The following is a 16,159-nucleotide window of genomic DNA, read 5'->3' as shown; positions in this document are numbered from 1 at the left end:
CAGCTCGGGACCAAAGAAGAACAACTTGCCAATCCCCGGATCAAAAATGTAAACATTTTTATACCTTTTAATATATACTAGCAAATTTTTTTCATAAAGTAGTCATAAGTAAACACTTTTACCAGAAGTCTCTATGACTGCTAGGTAGAATTCTTGCTACCTTTGCATATGAGTTTGAAAAAAAAAAGTCCGGTCTGGTTTTGTAAATTAAAAACTATCTCAGTTGTATTTTAATTTGCATTTCTTCATTTAAAGTGAGATAATTTTTGAAAAAACATATGCTTATTGCCATTTGCATTCCTCCTGGTTATTACCTATTTATGTCCTTTGCCCACTTTTCCATCAGGATGCCATTTTCTAATTTGACAGAGCTATTTTTCAATACTAAGATGATTTCTTCTCATCATATTTGGTGCACATATTCTTCTCAGTTTGTCATTTGTCTTTTATTTTGGGTATGTGATAATCTTACATCATCAAATTTATTAATCTTATTCTTGCTGTTGTAGTCTTTTGATTGGTTAGCCTTATCGTCTTTAAAAATGATTTCTCTGGACTGTGATGATGATTGATAACTTGGCTCTGTGTCAGTTTCCTATCACTGCTGTAGCAAATTGCCTCTTGATTAGTGGCTTAAAATAATACAAATTTATTGCATAGATCTGATGGTGAGAAATCCAAAATGGGTCCTACTGGATTAAAACCAAGATTAAGGCAGGGCTGTGGTGCATCTGGAGGCTCTGGAGGAGAAAACATTGTCTCGCCTTGTGGAGGCAGCCTGCATGCCTTGGCCTGTGGGCTTCTCTATCATTAAAGCATATCATTTTAATCCATGCTTCTGTTGTTACATCTCTTTCTCTGACTCTCTTGCCTTCTTTCACTTATAAGGATCCTTTGACCATACTGGGCTCACCTGGATAATCCAGGCCACTCTCGCCATCTCAAGATCTTTAACTTTTTTAAGGGCTGCAGGTGCCACATGGAGAAGTTTGAGGCTGGGGCTCAAATCAGAGCTGCAACTGCCAGCCTATGCCACAGCAACAGCAATGCCAGATCCGCGCCACATCTGTGACCTACGCCACAGCTCAAGGCAGCAGAGATTAAACCATTGAGTGAGGCCACGGATCGAACTCACTTCTCATGGATACTACTCAGGTTTGTTTCTGCTGAGCCACGACAGGAACTCACTCGAGATCTTTAACTCAATCACACTTTTACTACATAAGGTAATGTATTCACAGGTTCTGGGGATTAGGACATGGACATCTTTGGGGGCCATTATTCTGCCCGTCACAGTTCCTACCACCTCATTCTAGCTCCTGCAAAGCATGGGCCAGTGTAGAAGCCCACCCAGGAAGGCTGCCCTTACTCTCTTTCAAAGCACATTTTCCAGGCACTCGTTCCAGGTTAAAATTACCTTTTGTTCAAAGACCATTTTATCATCCCCTTTCTTTAGTAAATCACCCACAACTACCTTGTTGACTGTGATGATTTTCTCCATAGCACAAAGAGCAGTTTCTATAACCAAATTCACCTTATCCATAGCTTATTTGACTTTAGACTTAACGTTTGGTTGAGTCCCATGAACTATATTGAATATCTAAAACTTATTTGCAACATTAAACATCTACCAAATATTACACTATCACTTATATTTATGATCACTTCCAATTTGCATCACACTTAAAGTGTTAAAAGTCATTTTTCCGGGGTCCATCATATTCTAATATTCATAGTTTAAGAAGTAAATTCCTATTCATGGGAACAAACATTTTCTTTTTTCACCCACTTATACTGTGCTTAGTGTTAGGGATACAAACAGAAATAGGACATCATCTTTGCCCTCAAGGTCAAGGGGAAAACATGGTTCCAAATATTTAAATCCAAAGTAAAACCAGACGTTCATGTGTTTGTCTTTTTTCTTAACATGTTAAGCTAATTGAGAACTTAGATTCCATGTGGTGTGTATGTATTTGTATAGGTTTGTTTATATATGTACTATATATTCTGCAAAGAGAATATGGTATAGTAAATAAGACTTGGGTTCAAATCTTGGCTCTACCTTTTATTTGCTCCATGATCCTATATGAATAATTTAACTTCTGTGAGTCTCAGTTTTCCATTATTTATAAAATGTGAGTGAGAGTACCTACCTCACTGGACTTTATAAGGATTAAATGAGATAACATGGAGTTCCCGTCGTGGCGCAGTGGTTAATGAACCCGACTAGGAACCATGAGGTTTCGGGTTCGATCCTTGGCCTTGTTCAGTGGGTTGAGGATCTGGTGTTGCCGTGAGCTGTGGTGTAGGTTGCAGATGCGGCTCGGATCCCACGTTGCTGTGGCTCTGGCGTAGGCTGGTGGCTATAGCTCTGATTCGACCCCTAGCCTGGGAACCTCCATGTGCCACGGGAGCAGCCCTAGAAAAGGCAAAAGACAAAAATAAGTAAATAAATAAATAAATGAGATAACATAATGCACCTGAATAGCCTGGCAGACATTCAATCCTCTGATGTGTGGGTGGAGTCAGAATGTAAAGTAGGGCTGGCTGTTTCCTTATGTTGTGGAGAGATTAAGCGCACACACACTCTGAAGGCAGACTCTTTGGTTTAAAATCCCAGCTCTGTCATTGACGAGCTGTGTGACCTCGACTATAAAGTGAGGATAGTCATCATCATTAGAGTCATTAACAAAGGTTATATGAGTTATATACGCTAACGCACGTAGCATGCTTAGATGGGTGCCTGACACCTGGTAAATGCCATATAATTGTTGACTATAATTGCATATCCCCCTAAACTTGTAGTTTTTCTAAAAGAAAATATTATGGACATTTTAGTTATATTAACTAATAGAGTTATAAGGATATTAACTAAACTTAGTTTCTCAACGTAAGGTAGGGCAGCTGCTATTACAATATGATATAATGAAACCACCAGTGCCCTAGGCTGATCCACATTTATAATAAGGTACTGCTGCTGTGAGCTGGTATCTTCCTCTGTGAAATAGCCACACTCTTCTCTGCCCAACACAGGATTCTTTTATCGTCAACATAGTAAGAAGTACAAGTTTCACAGATGATCTAGGTTTGAATCCCAATGAGTCACTTAATTCTTTCTTTCCCTTCATTATACTTTTTTTTTTTTAATGAAGAAAAGTGATTTCTATAACCCTCACTACAGACATGAGTGATTTCTCTCTCCAAGGTCAGAGAGAGCTGTTTTCATTTAGGAAAATATTCTAACAGTAGGTGAGAAATGCAAGTGGGATCTCAGCGCATGTATGAAAGGGGAAAATTTAACTCAATTGTGCTTAATGGAGAAATAAACAGATTAGAGATGAGGGAGAACATGCGGGAGGGAAGAGAGGAAAATAGGGTGAGTGGACAAGGCGGGAAACTAGGGCCTGTGGAGAGAGTTAGTCATGGGAACTCTAGGGTGAACTAGTAAAGAACTTTGAGGAAAAGGGATGTCTAATATTTAAGCCTATGTTTGTTTGCATTTATTTGATGTAAACCTCCTTTCCTTCCCCAAGACTTAACTGAAGTCTGGTCTGTCTGTAAGTGAATGAGTGGGGAATAAAGAGCCAGCGTGGGAAGTGTGGCGTACCCCACAGTCACTTCTTCATGATAACTTGTGTGGAGCTGAGAGCATCACGTGGCAATGACAATAGAGTTGGAATTTCATGTAGCAACAAGGAGCAAAATGCATGGTGGCCCAGAGAAGTCCCTTCTATACCGTATTAGAGGGAGGTGACCTTGGAGGGAGGCTGTGAAAAAAATTACATCTATTTCCTAATGTTACAGAAAAGGTTAACTCTGAAATATGTCGTAGATAGGGTTTCCAAATAAGACTCCTATACGGGGCTTTTTTTTTCTCTCTCTCTTCCTTAATTGATTCAGCAAATATTCATAGAGTGCCAAATAAGTGCCAGGCACTATTTGAAGTCCTGGGAACATAGCAGGAAACAGAACAGACAAAAATCCCTGCTCACAGAACTTAGTTTTGGAAATTGTGAAAATGGGGAGACGAGAGAGAGTGTATTAAGTGCATATGTCAGGGGGCAATCGGAGTCACCATCGTGGCTTAGTGGTTAACGAACCCCACTAGCATCCATGAGGACATGGGTTCAATCCCTTGCCTCACTCAGTGGGTTAAGGATCCAGTGTTGCTGTGAGCTGTGGTGTAGGTTGCAGATGGCAGCTCAGATCTCCTGTTGCTGTGGCTGTGACATTGGCTGGCGGCTACAGCTCCAATTTGACCTCTAGCCTGGAAACCCCCATATGCTGCGGGTACAGCCCTAAAAAGACAAAAGACAAATAAGATGGGTCAGAGGGCAACAAATACTACCCATCAAAATCACAGAGAGGGGAGAGAGGGAGTGTCAGAGCAGGGTGGAGGAGGGTATGGTTTTAAATAGAGGGGACAGGGGACCCCTGATGCAAAGATGAGTTTGAGTGGCTGTCTGGGAGGAAAACCTTTCAGGTGGAGAGAATAGTAGACACAGGCCTTAATCAGGGAGTGTGACTGATGGGTTGGAAGATCAGTGAGAAGGCAGTGTAGCTAGAGTGAGTGAGGGTAAGGTTGTAGGAGAAGGAGGCAGAGAGCTGGGAAGGGTGCGTATTGGGTACAGGCAGAGGCCCTGAATACTGACTACATGTTAGAATCACCTGGAAAGCCCCTGCTTGATGCTGCCAGCCCTGATGTAATTGGTCTGGGCTAGGACCTTAGCATGGGTGGGTTTTAAAAGAGACCAATGAGATTCTTCTGATAGGCAGCCAGGATTGAGAACCACTAATGTGAGTGATGTAGGCAACTGAAAAGCTGCTTTCTGTGAGGGAAGGGAAGCTTTTGCGAGGTGTGGATCACTCATATGTTCTGAATTAAACTCTAAGACCATCCCTTAAAGTTACATAAAACCAGTTGTATTCAAGCCAGTTATAGTCGGTGTATTTTTTAAACCACTGAAAAATCTCCCTTGAAACAGTCGGGGTATAAATTAAAACTGTGTTCGTGTTCATGAAAGTATTTGGCACATGATAGTTGCCAAATAAATTATGGCGTATTACCATGTGTAAGTATAGTTTCATAAAAATATGAGATATCAGTGTTATAACAAACATTGCTTTATGTTTAAGGCAATGTATTTGGTAAAATTCTGTTAAATATTATCCTCCAGTTTCTGTTGGAAATTTATTGAATGGTACCTAGTGAATTAGGTTAGAGTATGCATAGACTTCTGAATATGAGAAAAATAGCTTAATGCTTATCTACAAAACCTTGTTTGACATTGGAAATTATGCTTATCGGTGATAAACTGTCTGAAACTCCCATGAGGGTGATAAATAACAATGGAGGAGATGGAAGTTAAATGACAAAATCTCTAAACTGGGCTAAATGCCATTTATAGCAATTCTCTGTGAAATGTTTTATTGTCATGTAAATTATATGCCATTTTCAATCTGGCAGTTTTCAAATTGCTTCTCTTTTTGTAAAAAAAAATTTTTTCTGTTAATAATGGAAAACATTCTTTTCTGTTCTGGAATGTTGAAAAAATAGCTATAAAATGTGAATTGCAATACAGTGTTCTAAATACGTAGTAACTGTGGGAACTCTATAAAACTGAAATCCACCCATAGTTTTCCAGAACCCAGTATCGACATTCACCAGGGGAATTGTTACCCTTAATTCCCCTAAATATCATTATTCAAAAATACATATTATAATCATTAAAAGAGAAATTAATGTAATAGAAAAGGGGACAAGTTGGAGTTCCCTGATAGCCTAGCAATTGAGGACTTGGTGGTGTCATTACTGTGGCATAAGTTCCATCCTTGGCCTGGGAACTTCCTCACACCACAAACCCAGCCAGAAAAAAAGAAAAAAAGAAAAAAGTAGATCTTTATAGTACCAGGATGGGTAATGCAAACTCATAGCATAAAACTTTGTTTTAACATATATTTCCCCTCTTTCAATTTATAATGGTTTTTTAATGAAAAGTGTCAAGTAAATTAAAAGCAGATAGAATAGTATAATGAACTGGCTTATATCCAGCACTCAGCTTCAAATATTATCTATGCTAATATATCTTGTCTTGAGTATATATTAGCATAGATCTGGGTTGAATCAGAGCTGTAGCCGCTGGCCTCTGCCACAGCCACACCCACAGCAATGCCAGATCCAAGCCGCGTCTGTGACCTACATCACAGCTCATGGCAATGCCAGATCCTTAACCCACTGAGTGAGGCCAGGGATTGAACCTGCATCCTCATGGATGCTAGTCAGATTTGTTTCCACTGAGCCGCGATGGGAACTCCTGTTTGTTTTTTAACATAATCTCTTCTCTAAATATCTTTGCTTCACAAATTTCAGCTGCCTTGGATAAAATATAAGAAATATCTTTTTTAAGACATTGGATAATAGGAAGCATTAAGTTTGTAAACCCCAAAAGAAAGGGGACAGTCCTTTAGAGCAATTCAAACTCATAGCATAAACTATTTTTTTTCAAAATGGGTAACTGAAATAAGAGATAGATATATTCAGTCTACACAGAAAGACAAAACTTTGTTTTGTCCAAATTTTGTAGTTGTTTGCAATAGAAGGATAAATCTAGCACCAGTTACTCCATCATAGCTAGAAGAGGAACTTTCAGTTCCAATAAATATCTATTCAAGACCAATCTCATTTCATCTATAACTCCTCCTCACTCCTACCCCTCCAATTTTTAGTTGATGGCAGATAGGATAATGGTAATGCCAATTATGAATAAAGTAGGAGTACCATTGAAGGTTAATGTTGTGCCACAGATGCTAGAACCTACAGTGTAGGCATTGGAACATTTATCTTGCCTTCAAATCCATCATTCAGCTGACAGTCAATAGAGGTACAGCTTTTTTTTTTTTTTTAAGTCATTTGAATTCACACTTAATTCCAATGTCAGTTACTGTGAAGCAAATTTATTAAAGTGGCAATTATTTGGTTCTTACTTTAGAAAGCCAGCATCCTGGATATGCATTACAGATTCTTAGCACAGGTATCAATTAATGATTATCTAAATGTTACATTCTTGTTACTTATTCATGGAGTTTAATTGGCTAAATAGTTGTTAGGCAAGAAAATTTTAAAAGCTGGTAATTTGTCATTTTGATATCTATTATTTGGATATTACCTAAATTAAGGCATTTAATATTTAATGTTCCTCCCTTAACCATTTTAAATCACCTGCAATAAGTGAACTAAACATTTTAAAATTTCCCAATGTAGTTTCAGAAGGCTGAAGAATAAATACTGTGAGTGGCAAAAAGTCTTTAACACCCCAGCCAAAACATAAACCAACTGTAAACACCTTATAAAAATACAAGAGACTTGTATTTCCCCTCAGTAGACGTGACATTATAGTACACTTTTGTTTTAGGAAAAAAACAATTTTTTCACTTTCTTCGTAAACTCAGGAGGTAATATGATATGAGTCCTAGTATTTTGTTTTACCTTTAGAGTTGGAGCATAGCAATGAATGGAAAAACATAAGAATTCACAGTAGTCTTCCATTTAAGCACGAAACTAGTGAGAACACAGTGTAGTGTAGTGTAGTGAATGATCACTGGAATTAAGTGGCCAGGTTTTAATCCTAACTGCCAATAATGTGCTGACTTTGATGGAGATATAGTTCATTCATTGCCATGACTTTTATAAAAAAAGGAGTTTATATCTCTCCACATATCTGACACTATTCACAGGAGAATGATGAGAATGAGTAGTTCAGTCACTAAAGATGTGAACTCTAAGGGCCTAAGTATTATCAGGGGTATCTGTGGCTTAGTTCAGTGGTTCTCGACACTAAGACCCAGTGCTACCACTTCGGTTGTTTTATTTTCTGTGTTTTGTTTGTGTCATCCCCCCTCCCTCCCCGTTTTTAAACATTTTAAGACTTACATATATACAGTGAAATACATTTTTTTTTTGGTATACATGTCTATAAGGTTTGACAAATGCATGAGGTCATGTAGTAATCACCACCACAATCAAGATTCAGAATAGTCAACATTGCCTCCCCACCCCGCCCCAAGAAATTTCCTCATGATGCCCATTTGTAATTAAACCTTCCTGGAAACCCCTAGCTTCTGGTAACCGCTAATATATTCCCCTGATTTTCCAGAATGTCACATAAATGGAATCACATTGTATATAGCCTTTACAGATGGACCCAAAGCTGATTTTTTACAATAGACACTGTTACTCATAAATCCTTAAATAGAATCCAAAGCTATTATCTACTCTGATACACATAATTTCAAAATAGTATAATGCTCTAACATACATAAAAGAAGCAAAAAAAATCAATTACGAAATGATATTATTCAAAGTGAAAATGGTCGAGGCCAACTATTCTAGACCTCTAGTAATTAGAGGCTTACATCTAATTTAATGAAAAAGCTTGGTTTTAAGGGAAGAAGATCAAAGCTGTTATGTATAAAAGTACAGGAAAAAGAAATAAGCAGAGGTATGATCTGATTTTTTCAAGATGTGAGTAATTCTTGGTAAAGAGCTAAACAAAACCAAGTACAGTCTTACTTTTCACAAAATCTTACTACTCCCAGTAGTTGCATTTCTGGAAAACACAGTGTATATTAAAAACTGCATGTTTATAAGTAAAATAGAGCTGGGTTTCTAGGTTCAGATAATTTTTGTGGCTGCGCCCATGACATGAGGAGGCTCCCAGGCCAGGGGTTGAATCTGCCATGCTACAGCAGCAACCCGAGCACAGCAGTGACAACACCAGATCCTTAACCACGATACCACTAGGGAGCTCCCAGGTTCAGATAATAATAAAGTCTTCATCTACATGAATCTCCAGTGGGGTCATCAAAGAATGTGAACACTGTGGGACAATTCATGTGTGGTCCTGTCTAGCGCATCGAAAGGCATCTACTATCCCTGCTCACACCCTGCAAGAGCCCAAGGTACCCTCCAGTCATTGTAACATCCAAAAGTATCCCCACAAGGCATTTCTTAAAATGCCTCCTAGAAGGTGGCAGGTGAGACTCCCTGGCCAAGGTGAAGTAACTCTCACATCATCCAATACTCTTAGCTGGGATCAATGTTCACCACTCTTCTGATTACCAAGTGACTTCTGCAGATAGCATCATACTAGGAAATCGATGTCCTGGAGCACTGACTTTTGCATTCTAGTCTCCCAAAATAGCTTCCCCATATTAGAGAATGACAAATGATCATTTTGGTTTATCCCAGTTCTGTTTTGAATTTGGCCTGAAGTCGTCTCTGAGGTCCTGGTCAACTTGAAAGTAACAACACTGAGATTTGTCTGCACAAAATTAATTTCCTATTTTGTGTTAACTCTGCCAAGGCATTTTTTCCCCACATTAGGTCTTACTTTCACGATCAGCTGATCTCTCTTGAAATTTTGAATATGTCCTTTCCAAAATTCACGTGTGCATATTGTTAAAGGTTAGTACAGGCAAGATGCTCTTCAGTATTTTGCCTAAATGAAGCCAGTCACATCAACTGGCATTGCCTGATTGTGATGATCCCCATGAATGGAAAGAAAATGTGTCATGTTCGGATGATCCAAAGAAAAATGCCTCAGGAAACTCGAGTATTCGCAAGATAGAAGAATTAACCTCTTATTGGGGTTATCAGTTATTAACCAGGCAACTTCCCACAACATATTCTTTAAAAGGCTTGGTAAAAGTTTTTAAACTAGAAAGATGATTTTTTCATATGTGGGAAGAGTTTTTAGAGTCATGGCTCTGTTGATGTTGCTAGAGTTCCAGAGATGAGGAAGCTAGACCTCTGCCCATATTGTCCATTAATGGTAAAGTTTTTAATTGCGATATTTAACGAGCAGAGCAAAATTTCCTCTTGGGCACAAGTTATATGACTTCATAGAAGTTAGTGGTAAATATTCAAAGTATTGATGCCATTAGAATAACCTCTGTTAAGAGTAAGTTTTTGCAGGCAGCCTGCAGTAACTTGGAAGAAGCTAGCAATTTACAAGTAGGAATCAACCATAGCCATTTTGATCCAAATATTTCATTAAGCCTTTTTGTATATTTAACAAACACTCATGAAATACCAATTCAGACATTTTAAAGCCAGAAGCATTCCTTAAACTAAATCTGAGTTGAAGTAGCTAATCAAAGTATCCTCAGATGTTCAACTGATAGGGTCTGGGGAAGGGAGGAGGCATTCCTGTTTCTGCAATTTTTATTTTTTCCATTACTCTACATTGTCTCCCAAGTGGTACTGAAAGCCTTAAAGAGATGGTGAAATTTTGTGGGAACTATAAATATATTTTAAACAAGGCTCTAAACAGCATTCATTTCCTTGGTATTCTTGCATAAATGAGAGCAGTCTTTGTAAAACCTGATTTTCCAGAAGCTTGCTGATAGGTAACCTCAAATAATGCTATTGCAGATTCCAATATAGTCATCATTCATGGATGTACGTCACACTTTGATTCAATCCCTTTGCTTGAAAGTAAGAAAAACAACATTAAATATTTTTCAAAGCGAAATAGCTTTACTACTTTTCCTTATGAATGCATCTTTATTGCAAAAGATTAAGATAATACAATTAAGAGTTCCCACCGTGGCACAGTGGGTAAAGAATCTGGTTGCAGTGACTCAGGTCACTGCAGAGATATGGGTTAGATCTCCGGCCCAGCACAGTGGGTTAAAGGATCTGGTGTTACTGCAGTTGTGGTGTAGGTTGCAGCTGTGGCTCGGATTCAGCCCACGAACTTCCATGTGCCACAGATGCAGCCACTAAAAATAAATTAATTAAATGAGGTAAAAAGATAATATAACCAAAGATAAGTGAAAATTTGTAATAACGTAATTTTTTACAGTTAATCACTGTTAACATAACATCCAGATACACATAATTATGTTAGTATGCACATTTTCAACCCTTCTGTACTTGTGCTATTGATTATACCATGATCATCCATTCTCTTTTCACTTAAAATAATCAGGACTTCTTTTTATGCAAATAGATTCCATTACATACCATTTTACCTTGCACCGTGGTGTTCTACTCTACGCTCATTTGTTCAGTTTTTATGAGCATCGTTTCTAACTCTTTAATATAGGAAAGTTTGTCAAGAACATTCTTGTTCATATATGTTTTATGCATCTCTAATTCATAAATTCTCAAAAGTAAAAATTTTTGTTAAAGAACATGCTTATCTAAAATGTTGGTACAAGATACTATATTGCTCTTTGGAAAGATTGCACCAATTCCTGCTCTCAGCAACAGTGAATGCTGTCAATCATTTCATCTTTCATCTAATGAAAGGAAAAGAGGAATAGCTCATTGTTTGCATTTGCATTTATGTGGTTAACAGTGAGGGTGAATATCTTTGAAAATGTTCAGTGACCATTGGTTTTAACTTATTTGTATGTGTATGTCTGTTACCTAGAGCTTTGACAATATTTGCCGTTTTTCTTCTTCTTCTTTTTTTTTTTTTTTTTTTTTGTCCTCTTAGGACTGCACCCACAGCATATGGAAGTGTGGAATGAGAGGTGTAGCTGCCAGCCTACATCACAGCCACAGCACCGTGGGATCTGAGTGGTGTCGGCGACCCACACCACAGCTCAAGGCACCCTGGATCCTTAACCCACTGAGTAAGGCCAGGGATCAAACCAGCATCCTCATGGATGCTAGTCAGGTTTGTTACCTTTGAGCCACAATAAGAACTCCCATATTTGCCATTTTTCTATTGGGATATTCATCTCTCTTTAAAATTTTTGGCAAGAATTGTATTATATTAAGGATTTTAACCCAACATTTTTCCCTCAGGATATCACTTATCTTTTAATGTTATTTGTTATATCACCAAGTGTATAGATATAGCTATAAATATATAAATACATATATAGAGAGATATGTATGTATATACAGAAACCATATAAAGGTAAAGATAATATGGTCATAACTTTTATATATGTACCTGGTACATATATATGATTTATGTCCATATATATCTGGTATGTTTTTTAGAAAGGTTGCCAAATGCTCCCCTGAGTTTTTTTCTAGAATGTTTACAAACCACCACATTTTCAAGATTTTCTTTCCCCAGATGGTATACAAACTAGATGTCTTCACCCCTCGCATCAGCTCTTGGTCATCCTTCAACCTCACCAGACAGAGGAGGACTCAGGGAAGGTAAAAGGTGAGGATTCCCTTGTGGTGTCCCATTCCTACTGATCCCAAAACAACCCTATCAAAAGGATGAGTGAGAGTGGTGTGTCTGCTCCTGCTCTAGGCAAAGCAACCTCATCCATGCTCTATGTCAAAACTGCTCCATCACAAGCTGCCTTTTTTTTTTTTTCTTTTTAGGACTGCCTCTGCAGCACATGCAGGTTCCCAGGCTAAGGGTCGAATCGGAGCTACAGCTGCTGGCCTACACCACAGCCACAGCAATGCCCGATCTGAGCCACGTCCTCGACCTACACCATAGCTCACAGCAATGAGTGAGGCCAGGGATTGAACCCGAGTCTTCACGGATACTAGTCAGGTTCTTAATGCTGAGCCTCAACAGGAAGTCCACAAACAGTTTTTTAAAGGCTCTTTCCAAATTAAGCTCCTTCACATAGTATTTCTGTCACCAGGAGAATTTTCCCTTGCTTCGGGTGTCTGTGTTCTGGGATATCTGTGTCTGTGATGACTTTGGGGATGGGTGAAGGTCTAGAACTCAGATTAGCAAAGAAGCCAGAGAGAAGACTCAAGGGAGGATGGCTTACAGTGTTCTAGAGACTTCAGAGATGGGTGACCACGACAAGAACACTCCCCACCCCAGCCCCAGGTCCTCAGGACGGCCTCTGATAGCTAAAACTCAAGGCCACACCTTGAGTCTTAGCTTTTCAGACCACTGCTGCTAACTTATAAAATACCAGCTACAAATGGGGCTTTGCAGATGACAAAGTGCTTTCACATGAACTATGTAGTTACTGTTGAAACAACACGTTTGTGTTCTGAGTTCCTTTCTAGCCCTTCTGTCTCCTGCCTGAGAAAATTACCTTCCTAGCTAGGCCCAAGCTTCTGTCCACCTTCCACTCAACTCCAGCTCTTACTTCATATCCCAATGCCTTCCTTCCTGACACAATTTCTCATTCAGGGGATGTTTTTCCAGACTCTATGGGAGGAATTTTAATTAGGGATTTCATTGGAACCGGGCTCCTGAATAATTTAAAAGTCTGTAGTCATAAACTTTAGCCATGTGACCTTATACAAGGTACCCAACCTCAATGAGCCTCTTACATAAATATGCATAACGTCTCCCTGACAGAAACTTCGTGGGGAGGAAATTAGTAAAACCAATGCCTTCAGGCATAGTCGTGATAGTGTGACTCTTAGTGTCCTTCATTCCTTCCACAAGAATCCATATCTACTATTTTAGCAATAATTTTCAATAAATATTTAAGTACTTTTCTGGTATTCAGATGTTAGAAAATAACAGTAAGCAGGGAAAATTGAAACAAGCAAAACTAAGAAAGTAAAAATAAAAAAAGAAAATAAAAATTCCCGGAGTTCCCGTTGTGGTGCAGGGGAAACGAGTCCAACTGGGAACCATGAGGCTGCGGGTTTGATCCCTGGCCTCACTCAGTAGGTTAAGGATCTGGCGTTGCTGTGAGCTGTGGCGTAGACCGGCAGCTGCAGCTCTGATTCGACCCCTAGCCTGGGAACCTCCGTGTACCTCAGGTGTGGCCCTAAAAAGAAAAGAAAAATTCCTAATAGTGGAATTACTGTGTCAAGGAATATATGCATTTTGAATTTTGATGAATATTAGGAAATTAGATATTATTTTCCCAAAGGGCGTAAATCAATTTACATGGTCAAAAATAAATACATGAATATGAGAAAAAGAACGTATATATACGTATGACTGGGTCACTTTGCAGTCAGACAGAACATTGACAGAACAGTGTAAATCAACTATACTTTAATAAAAAAAAAGTTATTGCTCAATCCTAAAAAAAAGAATAGTTGTATATATATGTATAGCTGAATCACACTTTGCTATACACCTGAAACTAACACAATATTGTAAATCAACTATACTCCAATATAATAAAAATTGAATTTAAAAAATAATATATGAGAATTATTACGTTCTTGACAATACTTTATATTTGGTTATTTTAAAATTTATCTAATTTTCTTTTTTTTTTTGTCTTTTTAGAGCCGAACCTAGAGCTGGTCTACGCCACAGCCACAGCAACACCAGATCCAAGCCACATCCATTACCTATGCCAAAGCTTGTGGCAATGCTGGATCCTTTAACTGAGTGAGGCCAGGGATTGAACCCATATCCTCATGGATACAAGCAGATTTTTAACCCAAGAGCAACAATGGGAACTTCCTCTAATTTTCAATGTATTTAATTTTATGTTTATCAATATTCCACATTTTGCACAATCAGTAAAACAAAACAATATCTCATTGTTTTGGTTTGCACCTCTTCCATTATGAGTGAAGTTAAGCACCTTTTAGCCTTTCGTATTTCTATTTTTGTGAAACAGAAATCTATACTCATGTCCATTTTTCTGCTAAATGATCTGGTAAGTATATAAGCATTATTGGTAAGTATAAGCATTTTGGAAATTAAGAAAATTATCCCTTTGTCTGTTATATGATTGCAGGTATTTTCCCCAGCATTGTATTTGTGGTGTAGCTATTTTTATTTTAATTGCTACATACCTATTTAAAACATTTTTTTTTGGAGTTCCCCAATTTCCCACTGTGGCTCAGTGGATCAAGAACCTGACACAGGAGTTCCTATCCTAGATCAGCGGAAATGAATCTGACTAGCATCCAAGAGGATGCAGGTTCAATCCCTGGCCTCGCTCAGTGGGTTAAGGATCCAACGTTGCTGTGAGCTGTGGTGCAGGTCACAGATGCAGCTCAGATCTGGCGTTGCTGTGGCTCTGGTGCAAGCCAGCAGCTACAGCTCTGATTTGACCCCTAGCCTGGGAACCACCATATGCCATGAGTGCAGCCCTCAAAAGCAAAAAAAAAAAAAAAAAAAAAAAAAAGAAGAAGAAGAAGAAGCTGACAGACACAACATCCATGAGGATGAGGGTTTGATCCCTGGCCCTGCTCACTGGGTTAAGGATCCAGCATTGCCACAAGCTTTAGCCTAGGTCACAGGTGCATCTCGGATCCCATATTGCCATAGCTATGGCGTAGACCAGCAGCTGCAGCTCTCATTCAACCTCTGGCCTGGGAACTTCCATATGCCTGCAGATGTGGCCCTTAATAGAAAAAAAAATGAATAAATAAAATAAAACAAAATGATTTAAAATCAGGTTACATCCGTAATTGTTATCCATTACTAGAATACAAAAAAAGTAACTTTTTTTTTCAGGTTAAATTTATCTTTTATAGCTTTCAAGTGTCTTACTTAGAAAGATCTTTCTCATTTTAAGTTTATAAATATATTCACCTATGTGTTCTACTAATCTTTGATGATTTTGTTTTTTATATGATACACTATATAAGCATTTATTAAAAATATGTATAGACAAGTATACATTCATACATGTCCAACAATGAATTTTCACAAAATAAACATTCCAACGTAACTAACATCCAGATCAAGAATCAAAACATTGCCAGCACCCTGAAGCATCTTTTATGATCCTCTTCCAATTGTGACCACCGTCACCTCCCCAGGGTAATCCTTTCAGTATCCTGATAAAATATTATAGATAAGATTTTCCGAGTTTTGGATTTTTAGTAAATGGAATCATGTAGTATGAACCGTTGGCGCTTATTTAGCTCAGCCTGGTGTTTATGACCATCACCCATGTTGTGTGTAGTTACGGTTTGCAGATTCTCATTACTGTACAGTATTGGACCAATACTAATAATATTCATCCACTGGACTAATGATGATAATATTAAATCATCCCACTGTTGATGTTTGCGTTGTTTCCATTTGGGGGCCAAAGTGCATGTCTTTGAATGAAAAAGTCCACTTTTTTTGTTGTTCCTAGGCGTGGAATCGCTGAGTCGAGTTTTACCCGTTATTTCCAAAATGATTGTACCAATTCACACTTTCACCAGATGTATATGCTTCACATCTTCACCCACTTTATATAGTCTTTATTTTTTCATTTTAACCATTCTGATGTGGTG

Source organism: Phacochoerus africanus, chromosome 7 (genome assembly GCF_016906955.1).
Source record: "Phacochoerus africanus isolate WHEZ1 chromosome 7, ROS_Pafr_v1, whole genome shotgun sequence".
In the NCBI taxonomy this organism is placed as follows: Eukaryota; Metazoa; Chordata; class Mammalia; order Artiodactyla; family Suidae; genus Phacochoerus; species Phacochoerus africanus.
The sequence above is the reverse complement of the archived record's forward strand: the minus strand, read 5'-3'. Positions refer to the sequence as shown.